Source organism: Peromyscus californicus, unplaced genomic scaffold (assembly GCF_007827085.1).
Source record: "Peromyscus californicus insignis strain IS unplaced genomic scaffold, ASM782708v3 Scaffold_7__1_contigs__length_154581171, whole genome shotgun sequence".
Taxonomy (NCBI): domain Eukaryota; kingdom Metazoa; phylum Chordata; class Mammalia; order Rodentia; family Cricetidae; genus Peromyscus; species Peromyscus californicus.
The window spans coordinates 43,661,294-43,676,882 of NW_026294595.1; the positions used below are offsets into that span (position 1 = coordinate 43,661,294).

Genomic DNA, 15,589 nt, shown 5'->3' on the forward strand with positions numbered 1-15,589 from the left:
GAAAACTGACTTCATTCCCCCAGAATCCAATATCATTTATTACGTAGTATCAGGAAATGGATTTATTAGTAATAAACTGACTCACATGATGGAAATAGGGAAAACCAAGAGCTGAACAGAAAAGAACAGTATTTGAACAATGCATATGAAGGGTTGGATCTGAAACATCCCTAGTACGTTTACATCTTGAGTGTTTTTCTCCTGCTGCTGCATTGTTGAAGCGGAAACCTGCTTCACAGACCAGCAGATGGAGACATTGGACAAAGCATTTTGAAACTTGCAAGTCAGACTAGAACCACGATTTCTCTCTCTAACTGACTTATTACCTAAAGAATATTATCATATTACTCATGCATGAAGACTAATATATTGCTATAATATCGGGCAATTAACAACCAGTGAGGATGTACAGGAAAGGCCCATTGCTTCTGTTTGTGGGAGGTGAGTTCTATAAGAGAAGACACAGGTAATCTCTTTGGTTACCTTGTACCAAGGGGAAACTCATGAAGCTCCAATTTCCCAAGTGTTGGGACTATGAGCTTGAGCCACAATGCCCCATCCCCTCCTTTAACATCCTTGTTTGGAATTCCTCTATATACAGGAAGTCTGAAAGTATATTTTGAAAACAGGAGATAATGTAATTTTTCCCCTTATTTTGCCATGTCTAAGCGCCAATGTTGCTATAGCCATAGATGCTAATTCTCTGTGACTTTAAATTTCCCTTTTACACTTTTCCAGTTCCTTTATTTACTCTCCATGCTAATCTGTTCTTAAGGACAGAGGACAGAGGACCTTGTCCTCTGGTTGTTACAGCCATCATCACATGAAGATACCCCCCCCCCCTTTTTTTTTCTTCAGTATCTTTTCTTTCAGTCTGGACTCCTTGGTGTCTAAGACATTAAAATTATAGGTGTTTTTTACAAACAGAAGGAAGAAGGAGGAGTACACAGAGTAGTTGAAAGGTGTGGGAGCCCGTTTTCAGGTTCCTCGTGGCTTTACCCAGCAGGTCCACATAGAGAGGATGATTAGGAACTTGAGTGCAGGTGTCTGGGATGGTCTGCACTTGGCTGTGCTGGGGGAGGAGGTCTTTTGCTCCACCCTTTGGCGTCTCTATAAATACCCTGGGGCAGAGACAGTCAGGGCCCATTGGAAAAGGTTCCAGGCCCTCTCGAGGCTATCCTTTATTTTCTATCTGTTTATCTTTGCAATATTCTCCACAATATAACTCCTTCTATCTAATATTTCCTGCTGCTGACACTCAAGAAAACTCTGGGGAACTGTGGGGTTGGTGGGTAAATGCCCCACAGAAAGGTTTTTTGTTTGTTTGTTTGTTTTTTTGTATATCCTTCTCTGAATTTCTATTTTAAGGATTTCATTCTTGTGAACCATATACTCCACAGATAGGAATAAATTTTGCATTATCTGTGAGGGAGACAGGATATTTAGAAAATTCTTCTGATATTAAGAAGCAGCTCAACACTTGCCTTTTAAATATTATTTTATTTTTCAAAATTCTTCTGTTGTTCTTGGCTCTTTGGATTACCATCCCTGACACACTGAAAGGTATAACACCCTAATGTCAAAGAGATTTTAGTTTAAAGTCTTGTTTTTTCCCTTTCAGGAGGCGTTCTCTTGGGCAAGTCACTGAGGTTATTTCCCCATTTCTGACACATGACTAACAAATTAATTCTGCAGGGTTGTAGTAAAAGAGAAGAGATGGATATGAGATATTTCACTGCATCATTGGTGCATAGTAGATTTGCTGACTTAGGCATGGAGGAGCAGGGTGAGGCTGTGGTGCAGGGCTCCTCTGCACTTTATAGCTGGTGACTTTAGGTGGTTGCTTGGAATTGGCCATGGTGTATTTGCATGATCAGAACTGGCAAAATGTACATACAATATGAGCTTTATTGCCTAACCTGATCAAGGCCCCACATTAGACACCTGTTACTTAAAAATTTTTTTTCTTTAAATACATATACAGACTGAAGCTTTATCCACCAAGAGAGCTGAGTATTAGACATTTACCAGCATAGCCAATGAGAGTCTTTATTTCTGTGATTGCCTGCTGATGAGCTAATTTGGAAATTAATTTGCATTTGTTTCATGGAGCAAACAAAAATAGCAAAACCAAAGCCTATACTGCTAATATGACCAAAACATGCCCAGGAAAGCCTTTTACTGAAATTTCTGTCCAACCATGCAGCCACGATGTTCACCTACAGTTTCTCTCTTAAGTTTACATCTGTGGACTGTGTGCAGATATCACCTTGTAACCTTCTCGGGATCGACCCATCAGGGATTTTCCATCTGTGCTGGATAATTTTATGACAACTTGATAAAACTAAAGTCATTAGAGGGGAGGGAACCTCATTTTAGAAAGTGCCTCCATAAGATCAGGCTGTGGCCAAGTCTGTAGGGTTCTTCCTTCCTTCCTTCCTTCCTTCCTTCCTTCCTTCCTTCCTTCCTTCCTTCCTTCCTTCCTTCCTTTCTTTCTTCCTTTCTTTCTCTCTCTCTCTCTTTTACATCCCAGTCACAGTTTCCCCTCCTTCCCCTCCTCCCAGTCCCTCACCCCCACATTCCCTCTGTCCCCACCTCCTAATTCACTCCTCCTCTGTTTCTGTTCAGGAAAGGATGGGCTTCTTATGGAAATAGGGCATTTTCTTAATTAGTGATTGATGGGGGTAGGCCCAGCCCATTACAGGTGGTACTTTCCCTGGGCTGGTGATCCTAGGGTCTATAAAAAGCAGGTTGAACAAGCCAATAAACAGCACCCATCCATGGCCTCTTCACCAGCTCCTGGCTCCAGGTTCCTACCCTGTTTGAGTTTCTATCCTGACATCCTTTGATGATGAACAGTGATCTAGAAGTGTAATCCAAATAAACCCTCTCCTTCCCAACTTGCTTTTGGTCTTGGTGTTTCATCATGGCAATAGTAACCCTAAGTCACCATCTAACTATATGTTGAGGATCTTCTGGCTGTTCTACCATCTTGGAATGGAGCTAGCTTCAACAGATTAAGTCTCTCCCTCATGGCACCACAATTTTCACTAATGAGAGAACACAGAGCCATGCTAATCAAAGTACACTATGTTTAGATTATACTAAATGATGAGATGAAAATAGAATACCTTAATGACAAAGTAACTGGGAACATTTGACAGGTTGATTAGGAAAGGCCTCGTAGGGGAGATATTTCTGAGGTGAAATATGAAAAGATGCTTCTGTGTTTAGAACATCCTAGGTGGAAGTTGGAAGTCAAGGGAAAGATACTGGGAGAAGAATGGGCTTGTTGGATCCAAGAACAGAAGACCAGGGTAGGCAGAACACTGAGTCTAAGAAGCTGAGGCATGGGGCAGGGTAACTAAGTGGGGATATGAAACTATGTTAAGAGCAATGAGTAGTGTGTGTGTGTGTGTGTGTGTGTGTGTGTGTGTGTGTGTATGTGTGTGTGTGTGTCTGTGCGTCTGTGCGTCTGTGTGTGTGCTGAGTGGGGGATGTAACAGTATGGAATGTAACTTGGCTGTATGGAGAATGTAACAATGTGTAATGTATCTGTGGGGAGATAGAGTCAGAGACCATTTTTAAGATGAAGTAAAACAGAAAGTTACCATCAGAAAGTGTGCGTGTTTCCTTATTTTCCCTTCAGATAGAAAAAGTCTAGCCCTCAGATAGATAAGAATTTTTCCTAAGTCCATGTTTCTTGCATTACCCTGATGGTGACTGGAGGCTGGCCCTCCCAGCTACTGATAGTTCTAATGTAGGCCAAGCAGTGGTTGAAAGTCTGTATATTTTTTTGCAAGTGTGAGAAAGAGCTGTTCATTGTTGCCTCAATTCTTTCAAACCTTTCGCTAGGGTAAATGATAATGCATTTCTGATATTTCCAAGCTCTTAGATTTCTCTGTATTATTAGTAACATGCAATTTAAATGCAATGAGAATATAATTGTTCGACTAAATTACCCAGTAATTGCCCTAATATAAAACAATTAAAATAATATTTAAATTTACAAATGTAATTCTCATTCTTAATGAGTCTCCACAAGTCTTTAATTTTCTATTTCCTTTCTGATTTTAGCCATTTTCAGTTTCCCCTGAGAGGCCTTAGAAATTAAAAAAAAAAAAGAAAAATTATTTTGAAAGCCCAAGTTTTACTGTAATAGCTTAAGTGTTATGACTTTTAGGCGGCGTTCCAGGAGATTTGTGGACAGGGAATCATTTAGTGATATTCTAGTGTCTAGCAACTAGATGATCAGATAGCTTGTGGGGTGGTAAAATATTAAAATTTAAAAAAAATATTGTTTTGCATGTAAGACTAAACTTTCAAGCAATTAACAATTTCTAGGTACCAAAGGCAAAGGAGAAGTAATCCAGAGAGTGGTAGGTGACCTGCTGCTCTCAGTAGCCTAGAGATGTGCTTGTTAGTGTTGCTGTTAGTATCATACAGATGTCTGATAAATATATACTGCCATGACAGACTATAAATATGTATTTCACATATGAATATGTCTGAGTCACTTTTCTATTGCTGTGAAGAGACACCATGATCATTTAAAAAAAGCATTTAATTGGGGACTGGCTTACAGTTTCAGAAGTTTAGTCAATTATCATCAAGGTAGGGAGCATGGCAGCATGCTTGGTGCTGGGGCAGTAGTTGAAAAGTACATCCTGATCTTCAGGCAGGCAGGCAGAGAGAGAGAGAGAGAGAGAGAGAGAGAGAGAGAGAGAGAGAGAGAGAGAGAGGAAGGGGGAGGGAGAGACAGAGACAGAGAGAAAGAGACAGAGACAGAAAGACACAGACACAGACAGAGAGACACACAGAGAGACAGACAGACATAGAGACAGAGGGAGAAACAGAGAGTCAGAGAACAGAAAGAATGGGCCTGGCATGGGCTTTTGAAGCCTCAAAGCCCACCCTTAGTGACACACTTCCCCCAACAAGACTACACCTACTCCAAAGATGTCACACCTCATAATCTTTGTAATCCTGTCAAACAATTCCACTCCCTGGTGACTAAGCATTCAAATATGTGAGCCTGTGGTGGCCATTCTCATTCAAACCACCGTACCATACTCATCTGTTTAGGTAAACTACCCAAAGTAGATGCTGGGAATTGAACTCTGATCTGCTGGAAATGCTCTTAACCACTTAACTGACTTTCCTACTCAAGACTTCCTTTTGCTGCCCTATCCTTGAAGGCATCTTTTATTATCTGAAAGTCTTTTCAGAAATAGTCATTCTTATGGTGATATCTTGTTGGTTGTTTTCCTCTGAGAATAATTTAAAAAGAGAAAAGTGTTTGTATCTCAGTGTATTGGTAAGATAGCATTTATGTTGGTCATTCTCGCATTTATTTCTTTAATGTCTGGGGTCTTTTAAATGCCTTTGTTCATCTACAATGCTTTTTTTCATGTGAAATATTTTCCACTGCTCTATTTTAATATCTTTGCATTTTTGTTTACTATATTTGTTTTCTTAGTGTTCATCCTGAGAATTAACACTGGCATGTTAATTTATAGCAAGATCGCCTGCATTAATACCCAGATCACTTTAACAGCGCACAGAATATTTGCCTATCCTGGTCTCTTTCCCTTTCCTCCCCATCGTGCTGTTATACAATACAAATGGTGGCTCTGTCCATCCTGAACTTACCCAAACCCATTGTACACACTGAGAAGTTTTGCTTCGTATACTTGGATCTTAAAATCCTACGGAAAAATAGAGGAGCTACAAACAAAAATATGTGTGTATATATGTAGAATCACGTACTGTAGCTCAGACCTGCTTTGAACTTAGTAAATATTCTCATACTCCTAGCAATCCTCCTGCCTTAGTTTTCCAAGTGATGAGATTATAGGAGTGAGCCGTCATGGCCTGATCTATGCTTTTTATTATCCACTGGGTTAATTTTACCAGGATCCTTATTGCTTCTTGTGGTTTAAAGTTACTGTCTAGTGCCCTTGCATTTCATCTTGGAGACCAACTGTAGGAGTATTTAGGTTGTGCCAGTAGCACACTCATTTAGTTTTTAAATATTTAAAGCTGTTTTATGCTTATGTTTTCTGTAAGTTTCCTGAGCACAGGTGTCCTAGCTGAGAGTCTTCCAAGCATCTTGAAATATCCTTCTGTCTTCTGACCTTCAAGGTGTCTAATGCTAAATAAATTGCTAGTCTTATCAGCTATTCCTTGTATATGACAATTCTTTGTCTTACTTTTGGCAGTGTGACCAGGGCGCATTTGGGTGGATCTCTAATGTCTGATGTATTTCACTGAGCTTCCGGAATATGGACACCAGATCTAGGAAGCTTCCATCCATCATTTCTGTTATGCCCAGATCACGGGGACCCCCAAAAGACCACCATGGAGATCTAATCCCATATGTAAAAGCAAAGAGCCTTTATTATCTTCAAGCTCTGAGCTTGGTCTCTCTGTTGGTCAGATGTAGCAGTGAGAGCAGAGAGCCCAGAGCCCAGGCAGAGGTTTTTTATCATAGCAGAGATTGAGATGAGAGGATTTCCAGGGTTCAGGACCCTGATTGGTTGACATTTGTCTAGGGGTATAGGAAATGTTTGGAATGTCAGGTGCAGGTCCTCTTAGATGCAGGCCCCACTGTGTGGGGTCAGCTTATGGATTTTCCTGGGTCCAGGTGTTGCCTGCCAGAAGCTGTGTCTGGGCCTCTAAGCCTGTCATGGCAGCTGTGAGGTCAAGCTGTTTTGGGGCCCCTCCACAATTTCCCCAAGTGTTTTTCCTGCCTATTCTCTTTCTTCTGTTTCTCTTCTCCCTCATGGCCATTGATTGGCTATCTACAGGTGCTTGCTTGTATTCTACCCATTCCTCAAATGAGAGACTCCTAACTGACCTACTTTTAGTATAATGGCTTCTCTCTTTACCAGTTCATGTCCTCTTTTGAGTCAGTCTAATGAAACTTTTGGTCTTAAACAAAGAACCTCTCAGTAGTCACTTCATCATTTTTGTGTATATTTATGGCATTCCATCTGTGCTGAAAACTTGTTCCCAGTGTTTCCGATCTAGTTACATTTAGTTTGCAGAAAAACTAAAAAACTTATTGTTTTAAAAAGTCTAATTACTCAAACATAGAATTTTGAATATATTTTAAATATTGTCTAGGGTATAAAGAATCTGGGATTACTTGGGGGAGGGTTACCATTAGCTGTTTACTTTTCTTTTGATCTTTCTGGGTGAGGGTGTCATTTCCTTCAGCAGTGAATCCATGGGGGGGGGGTTATTCCATAATTTTTTGTTAAAAATGTAGACATTTAAAATAATATAGTCCAGCAGCACTGGAAATCTGTTTTTCCAGCTGTCACTGGGTTTGTGCTGTTTCTTTTTCTTCCTTTGTGGTGTTTGTTCCTTCTGCTGTTTGTTACGAGACTTTTTGGGGTTAAATCAAACAATCTATGGTCCTTGCATTTTTAAGTACTGTCTTAGTCCAATAGAAGTGACAACTAAGGACAGGTATCGTTTTGGCATGCTTTCAGGCCAGTGCTTGCATTTGGCCTTGTAGATTCCTGAAAGTGCTAGAGTTTTACAAAATCTAGTACAGCCATCTCATTCCCTAGCCTTTCTTAAATAACAACAACAACAACAACAACAACAACAACAACAACTTATTTCTACCTATTCTCCTCCCCCCATGGAGGCATTTCCTCAACTGAGGCTCCTTCCTTTCTTTTTTCTTTTTTTTTTCATTAAGAGATTTTCTAATATCTACCTATTCTTATCATATCCTCACACAAATGCTTTGTGAAGTTATTGTAAACAAGCCCTGGATAAGTCTATTTGTCTTGGCTGATATCTGAGTCATGCTGAGAAAAGTAGCCTTGCAAATGTGCTTCTCAGAGAATGTCTAGATAGATCAAGTAGCATCATTTTTTTTTGGGGGGGGGTTAGGGGAATGAAGGATTCCAGGTATGTTCTGTCCTTCCAGAAGCTTGGGGTCTCAGGCTCCCTTCACCCTTTATCAAAGGCTGTTGCAGAACTTGCTGCTCTTCCCAAAAGTCAACAACTTCCCTAAAACTTTTGCATGGCTAATTCCCAGAGTTCTGAAAATATTTGTCTGAATCATTGCAATAATATTCACTATTTATAGAGAAGAGGATTTCTGTAAGTCTTTATTCATTTATTTCCATAGATGTCTTGAAAGTCTAAATTCATTAAGATTTTGAACCAAACTGTCAAATTAAATAAACATTAATTTTAGTTAGGAGTGAGAAGTTACTATTAAGAATAAAATACTTGATGGGCGTTGGTAGTGCATGCCTTTAATCTCAGCACTTTGGAGGCAGAGGCAGCAAGATCTGAGTTTGAGACCAGCCTGTTCTATAGGGAAAGTTCCAGGACAGTCAGAACTATTCAGAGAAACCCTGTCTAAAAAAGAAAAGGTTTGTGTGTGATATATTTATGGTAGCAGCATATAAAATATTGTAATGAATGCCTACACAGAGTATTTCTAATTTAGAACACTGGGTAAGTCTCAGGCTGTGTGACATCTGTAGATGTCATTTTTCCTAAGCAGAATCCTTTCTGACACATTAGAATAAGCAAAGTCATCTTTGACTTTTCCTATGGAGAATGGGAAGCCTCATGCTGGAGAATAATGGTATGCAGAGAAAGATGATGAACTTGCCTTTTCAACATCTAAGGTACAAGGAAATAAATCTACAGATACATATTTCTACAGGTAATGAATTAAAAAGTAGCCTCCCCTCTGTGGTTATTGCACATCATTATTCGCAAGGGTAGAAAAAGTCATTCATTATTCATTCATTGATAAACAAAGCCGAGAACAATTGTTCTCAAAGGGAGAAGATTTTTTGTCCCCAGGAAAAAGTTGGCATAGTCTAGAGACATCTTGGATGATTTAAACATAGAAGCACAGTCTATTGACATTTAATAGTCACAGACAAGGGATGCACAGGACAATCCACCAGGTGGCTCCCCACGACAAAGAATGAACTAATTCAATGCTGAGCACTGTGACTATTGAGACGCCTCAGGGCAAGGTGTCTTTAATGTAGAATCATTATTTTGTATATGATGTTATTTGTTTTTATTTCTTTCTTATATTTAAAACTATTGATGAGAAGTTGCAAACTTAGTCTTTACAGTTGTGCCAGTTACATTTGCTCATTTTATGAGTAGTGCAATTCAGATCCACATAAGTATTTGTGTTAGAGCCTCTTGCAGGACTGTTACATGAACTATCTACATGTGAAAATGGCTTAGGGCTTGTAGTCAGAATATGGTTGTTGGCAAAATAGTACAGACTTCATAAAATCATTGCTAAGAGTTTTAGGGTTGATCATAATAGCAACAGAAAAATAATAGTGAATTTCAAGGGGAGAAATGGTACAAAATTTGAAGCACATAAATAACATCGTTGGACAAAATTCATTCTGGCTATGTGTGTGAAAAACAACTTGGAAGTGCGGTGAGTTGGAGAGTTGGAATCAAGAGGTTATTGTATTGTGTTCTAAATAGGGGTAAGTGATGAATGCGGGGGCTTGGGTGGCAGTGAGTTAGGCATTGGCAATGCAAATTAGAGTCAATTAATGAATTTGCATTTCAAGTATTACCTAAAATGAGTAAGTATTAGTGAAGGATCATAGATGGACAAGGAAGGAGGTTATTAGAAAAACAAGCAGGTGGGTAGTGATATCAATCACCAAGCAGAAAACTGTAAACCATTGTGATTGATATATTGTGCACCCCAATAAACTTATCTGGGGGTCAGAGAACAGAACAGCCACTATATTAAACATAGAGTTTAGGCAGTGGTAGCACATGCCTTTAATCCTGGCATTCCTGAGGGCGAGATCCATCTGGATCTCTATGAGTTCAAGGCCACACTGGAAACAGCCAGGCATGGTGACACACACCTTTAATGCCAGGAAGTGATGACAGGAAGCAGAAAGGTATGAGGACCAGGAACTAGAAGCTTTTAGGCTTTTAAACTTTCAGGCTTTTAGCAGCAGTTCAGTTGAGATACATTTGGATGAGGACACAGAGGCTTCCAGTTTAAGAAAACAGGATCGGCTGAGAAGTTGGCGAGGTGAGTTTAGCTATGGCTTGTTCTGTCTCTCTGATCTTTTAGAATTCACCCCAATAGCTGGCACCAAGTTTTTTTATTATTTAATAAGAGTGTTTAGAGATTCATGTTACAAACTATATTATACATACATATGCCATCATCGATATCATGGGGATAGTAGCTATCTCAGAAGAAGAGAGCAGAGATGCTGCTTTCCTACAAGGACTAAGTGAGAATACCAGCTCGGAGCTGGACTCTACCTAGGTGTGATGCTGGGTAGAAGCCTGCTCTTATATTCTTCTCTCGTGGAACTATTAGAAATAAAATGCTTTGTTTCAGTTACCCAGTATCTGGTGTTTTGTTGTGACCCTCTGAGGTAACTCAAACAGGAACTAACACAAACATAATAATACCCTGGCTACTTCTGTTATTATAAATGCTAGTGTATTCTTTGCTTCTCACTCAAAACGCTCACATCTTCTTACATCACACAATATGCTAAAGTGGTGCTTTAAGGGTTAAATATACTTTACATCCCTCCTGACATACATTGACTGGGAAACATGTTTATGATCCATGAATGACACTTTGGGACACATTGCTGCAGTTCCCTTTTTGGCTTACATTTTAAACACATGGGCTGTCAGGTGTGTATCATAGTCTCACTGACCTGGAGAAAATATTACTTAAAGTCACCCACTTTCTTTAGCTTCTGATTATAAACTGATGCGCTGACTTGAAGCCAAGAACAGAACACAGTAATTGGTAGATATGGAAAGCATGGTAACCAGGGATGAAATTTCTAAGACTGACTGGCATCTGCCTTACTTGAGGGGTTTTTGTTTTTGTGAGACCATTGCATCAGTCTCTCTCTCCAGCTTTTCCCTCTTTTACTTCCACAGTCCATTAGCCATTTTGTTGGATCAAAACAAAACCTTTTCTAGTAGTTATTTTTCTCACCCATCTCAATACATTAGCCCAGCATGTAGAAATTTAAGAGGATATATTTGTCTTCAATTCCTCATAACAAATCATCACAAAATTAGCAGCTTAAACTTTATTTCCTTTGATTGCTCATCTTTTTCAGGCAGGGATTAGCTATAGTTATTGGTGTTTTCCACATGGAGACTCATGCCTTCCCCTTTATTTTAAAAATTATTTTTGAGAATTTTACTCATGTATACAATGAAATAGGATCATACCTACCCCTATCCCCCCAACAACTTCTTTCATATTTGTGGGAGCCCGTTCTCGGGTTCCTCATGGCTTTACCCAGCAGGTCCGCATAGAGGATGATTAGGACCACGGGCCTGAGTGCAGGTGTCTGAGATGGTCTGCACTTGGCTGTGCTGGGGGAGGAGGTCTTTTGCTCCACCCCTTGGCGTCTCTATAAAAACCCTGGGACAGAGACAGTCGGGGCCCATTGGAAAAGGTTCCAGGCCCTCTCGAGGCTATCCTTTATTTTCTATCTGTTTATCTCTGCAAGATTCTCTGCAATAAATCCTTCCATCTAATATTTCCTGCTGCTCACACTCAAGAAAACTCTGGGGAACTGTGGGGGTGGTGGGTAAACGCCCCCCACATATTCCCCCCAACACTTCTCTCACCAGTTTCACGTCTATTTTGTTTCTGATTGCTCATCTTAAGTAAGCCCTGTCAAGATGCTCATATATGCCTTGTTGTGGGACCATATGGAATGAGTCTCGCTTCCACAGCAACTCTCTATTGCCAACCGCTCCTTATATAGGGTGGGGCACAGACATTATCTACCCTATTTATGCTCAGATTTTGTCTTGTGTAAGCTGTTGTGAGATCATGGTTGCAGTAGTCATGTCATGTCCCAAAGAACACATCTCACAGCACTCCTCCATACCCTCCAGCCCTTGAATTCTTACTGCTTCAGTGGTGACCTTTGGTGATGGTGCTGTGGTTGATACAGATGTTTCATTTAGGGCTGAGCATTGAGTCTTTTATCTCCGTACTTTTATCAGTTACACATCTCTTCAAAGTCTCGTGCAAAAAAGAAGCTGCTCCGACCAAGGTTGAGAGCGTAAACACAAATATTTAGAAGGCATGTTGAGAGCATTGCCATTTAGCAAAATAACAGGAGAAAGTTGTATCCTTGTGTCCACGACCTCCTCAGCTATAGGCTTTTAACCGTGATTACTAGTACTTTGAGCGCGTCAGGGGGGAGCAGGCTTCAATTCTGATCAGAAAGCAATTAGTTACCCTAACAGCAGTGCCACTACTGACCAATAGGCACATTTTTTTTTTTTTTTTTTTGGTTTTTCGAGACAGGGTTTCTCTGTGTAGCTTTGCGCCTTTCCTGGAACTCACTTGGTAGCCCAGGCTGGCCTCGAACTCACAGAGATCCGCCTGGCTCTGCCTCCCGAGTGCTGGGATTAAAGGCGTGCGCCACCACCGCCCGGCCCAATAGGCACATTTTGACTATAAGCTCAGTGTTTTAGTTAGGGTTTCTATTGCATTGATAAAACCCCATGACGTAAAGCAACTTGGGAGGAAAGGATTTATTTTGGCTTATAATTTCTTGACAGAGTCCTTCACTGGGGAAAGTCAGTACGAACCCGTAAAGGGCAGGAACATGGATTCAGGAGTAGAGGCAATGGAGCAGTGCTGTTTACTCACTTGTTCCTCATGACTTGCTCTGCCTGCTTTCTTATAATACCCAGAACCACTAACCAAGGGGTGGCACCACCCATAATTGGCTGGTCCCTCTACATTAATCACCAATTAAGAAGATGCACTATAGACTTGCCTACAGGCTAGTCTATGGAGGCATTTTCTCAATTGAGAATTTCTCTTCTCAAATGAGTCTAGCTTGTATCAAGTAGGCATAAAACTAGTTAGTATAGTTGGTATCGCAGCATGTTTTGCCCAGCACTGGGTAAAACCACTGATGTCTTCTATCTCCCAGCACCCTGCACAGCACTTCTAGCATTATAAAAGCTGGCTAGTGGAGAGAAACTTTCCTCATGAGTTTGGGAATGATTATTCTATATCTAGAATCCAAATGATTTGTATCTTCAGCAGGAGGGTCTTACCATGTAGTTACAGTGGGTAAGGAAGAGCAATAACAATAGCCTGTGTCATTTTGGAGACCTCTGTGGTCTGTTTGGCCAATATGGATGATATCCCATGCCTTGTACCACAGTTTGTAAGTAATGACCCATGTCTTCTGAGAGCAACACTGTACAGTCATGGACAGAAATTCAAGAGATATGAACAGTCATATAGAAGCCCACTACCCCACAAACCAATTTTAAAAAATCTTGAGAGTTAGTGGAACATTTTTGAAAAGAAAGAAAAGTGAGGAGTACTAAGGATCAAAGGACTAGGCAGGGATGGGGGGCAGGGGGGTGGGGGTAGGGGACAGGGAGGTTAAGAGGTAGTGTGTAAAGTCACCAAAACTAAAGATACTGATTTTGCTTCTTTAAGGTGAAGTTCCTGTATTAGAATTATCTCAAACCTTTTATATGAGTGAGATGAAACTCTCATATAAATACTTTCCATTCTCAAGTGCTGTGAAAAATCACATATTAAAAGGTTTTATTGAACACAAAAATGGGAAAGATACTTAAAAAAATGAGAATAAATCTTGGGATTCACAAACAACTGCAAGATCAACTGTAAGTAAAAGAATGTTCTCGTTAAACCAGCACATGGAAATCTAGGTTAAGTTTAAAAGTCTTTGGAAATAATTATAAATAATTATAATTTGAATGGAGAGAATGTTCTTAATGTTAATGAGATATATTTTCTGTAAATTCTACATTTTATGTTTTACTGAAGTATAAATGAGTTATAACAGTATTTTATAGAGTTGTATTTTGATAAGAGGAATATAACTTTGAAGATATTCTCCTTTGGTAAGAATACAATAAAATTGAGGGCATATTAGCAAATGTTATATTTGGAACACATAGTATTTTCCTTGGTTCTTCTAGAGTTTTGATGTTCATAGGAGTTTCCAATCTTCCAGCTAGAGCCCATGACAAGCATGACAGAAGGTCCTGAAATCTTTTCAAATTATCTTCCCCTAGACAGATCAATGACTTCTCTAAGTGCAACTAAAGAGCAATAGAAAATCAAGCTAAATGAAGCGTGTTTGCTCTCTTGCTTGCATATAGCTATCAATTATTCATATTCTTCTGCTGTGTTCACAAGGTGCTGGCTCAGCAGAATTCCCTTCTGCTTTAGCTGATGGGTAATCCCCTCCTCCCATGAGAGGGATGGCTATGGGTTCTACATCTAATTTGCTTGTGGTATAGATTTGTGTGATTTTGAGCTTTTCTGTTGGAGGAGAATTCTGTCTATATCAATCAGTCATGCTAGATGGTTTATGATGTCATTCAGTGCCTATAATTTTATTTTACAGAGTGACCATGGCAAATATTATTGCCATCACAGAGGTCCCTAGAAATATTTTGAAATTATTTTGCATTTTAGTCTGTTATATCGAAGGTTGAAATAATAACACAATATATCATCTATAATTTTCACCACATATTATTTGAAGATCATTAAAAATACTGGCTGATCACAGCTAAAATAAAATATAGTGGTTTGTATTAATTATATAGCTAAATTTTAGAACAAATATCCACATTTTTAAAATTATCTAAACTTTTGTAAATGTCCATGTTTTCTGATCTTATCATATTGGTTCAATTCACAAATCATAAAAATATCATAAATTTGAAATATTTGTGTGTACAGCACATCACTAAATATTCATGCTTTACCTTTACAATAGAAGTCGTGAAACTCTTCTGGAAATATATTTATACATCCTCATGTGAATCAGAAATGTTGTCATTACTGAGCATGTACATGGGCTGCATTGTGGTTCTGCCCAACATACATGTAGCTAAGACTCTTAAAATCCTCAGTATCACATGGAGTGCCACCCTAGTACCACTATTGAGACCAGTTCTTGATTCTATGTTGTCAATACTAGCTTTAATTGCTTTATGGGAATTGTCTTATCCTATTCTTCTTACTATGTATGAAGTAGGACCCTCTCATATTTTCAGTGAGAACCGAGGTCCACATAGGTTAATGCATTCAGGAAATTCAGAGGGTCACGGCTTGTTTGGAATCCATATATGGCTCGGACCCTGGTACTCACACTATTACTTGTCATGCATGCCTGCAGCTTCCCAATGTCGGTACAAGAAGGAAAATAAGCATATGTTAGTGTTGTGTGGCTAAATGTTTGCCTTTGGTCACTCCTGTCTCAATTTCTTGCCCCTATACAAATCCCCTTGTGGAACTGAACAAATTACTTTGGAACTCCACGCTTCTCTTCTTCAACTTTTGCATCCGGGAGTCATTACACTGAAGCTGTTTATGTTGCAAAGACAAAGAAGGGAGAGAAAAAGAAACAAAGGAAAAAATACTAGCCATCATTGGGATGCCGTGAATTTACCCATAAAAGTGCTGAGACAAAAAATAAATAAGACATGATTTTTTTAGTGACTTTTATTTTAGATTCTATTAACCTTTTCTAAGTCTCAA

At 39.5% G+C, this 15,589-nt stretch overlaps 1 long non-coding RNA gene across 10 annotated transcripts in view; it reads left to right on the forward strand.

Moving 5' to 3' along the window:
* The window catches only part of LOC128101831 (uncharacterized), a 246,304-nt gene that overhangs the window by 34,349 nt on the left and 196,366 nt on the right, over window positions 1-15,589 (forward strand). The gene's annotated exons all lie outside the window — the stretch shown is intronic.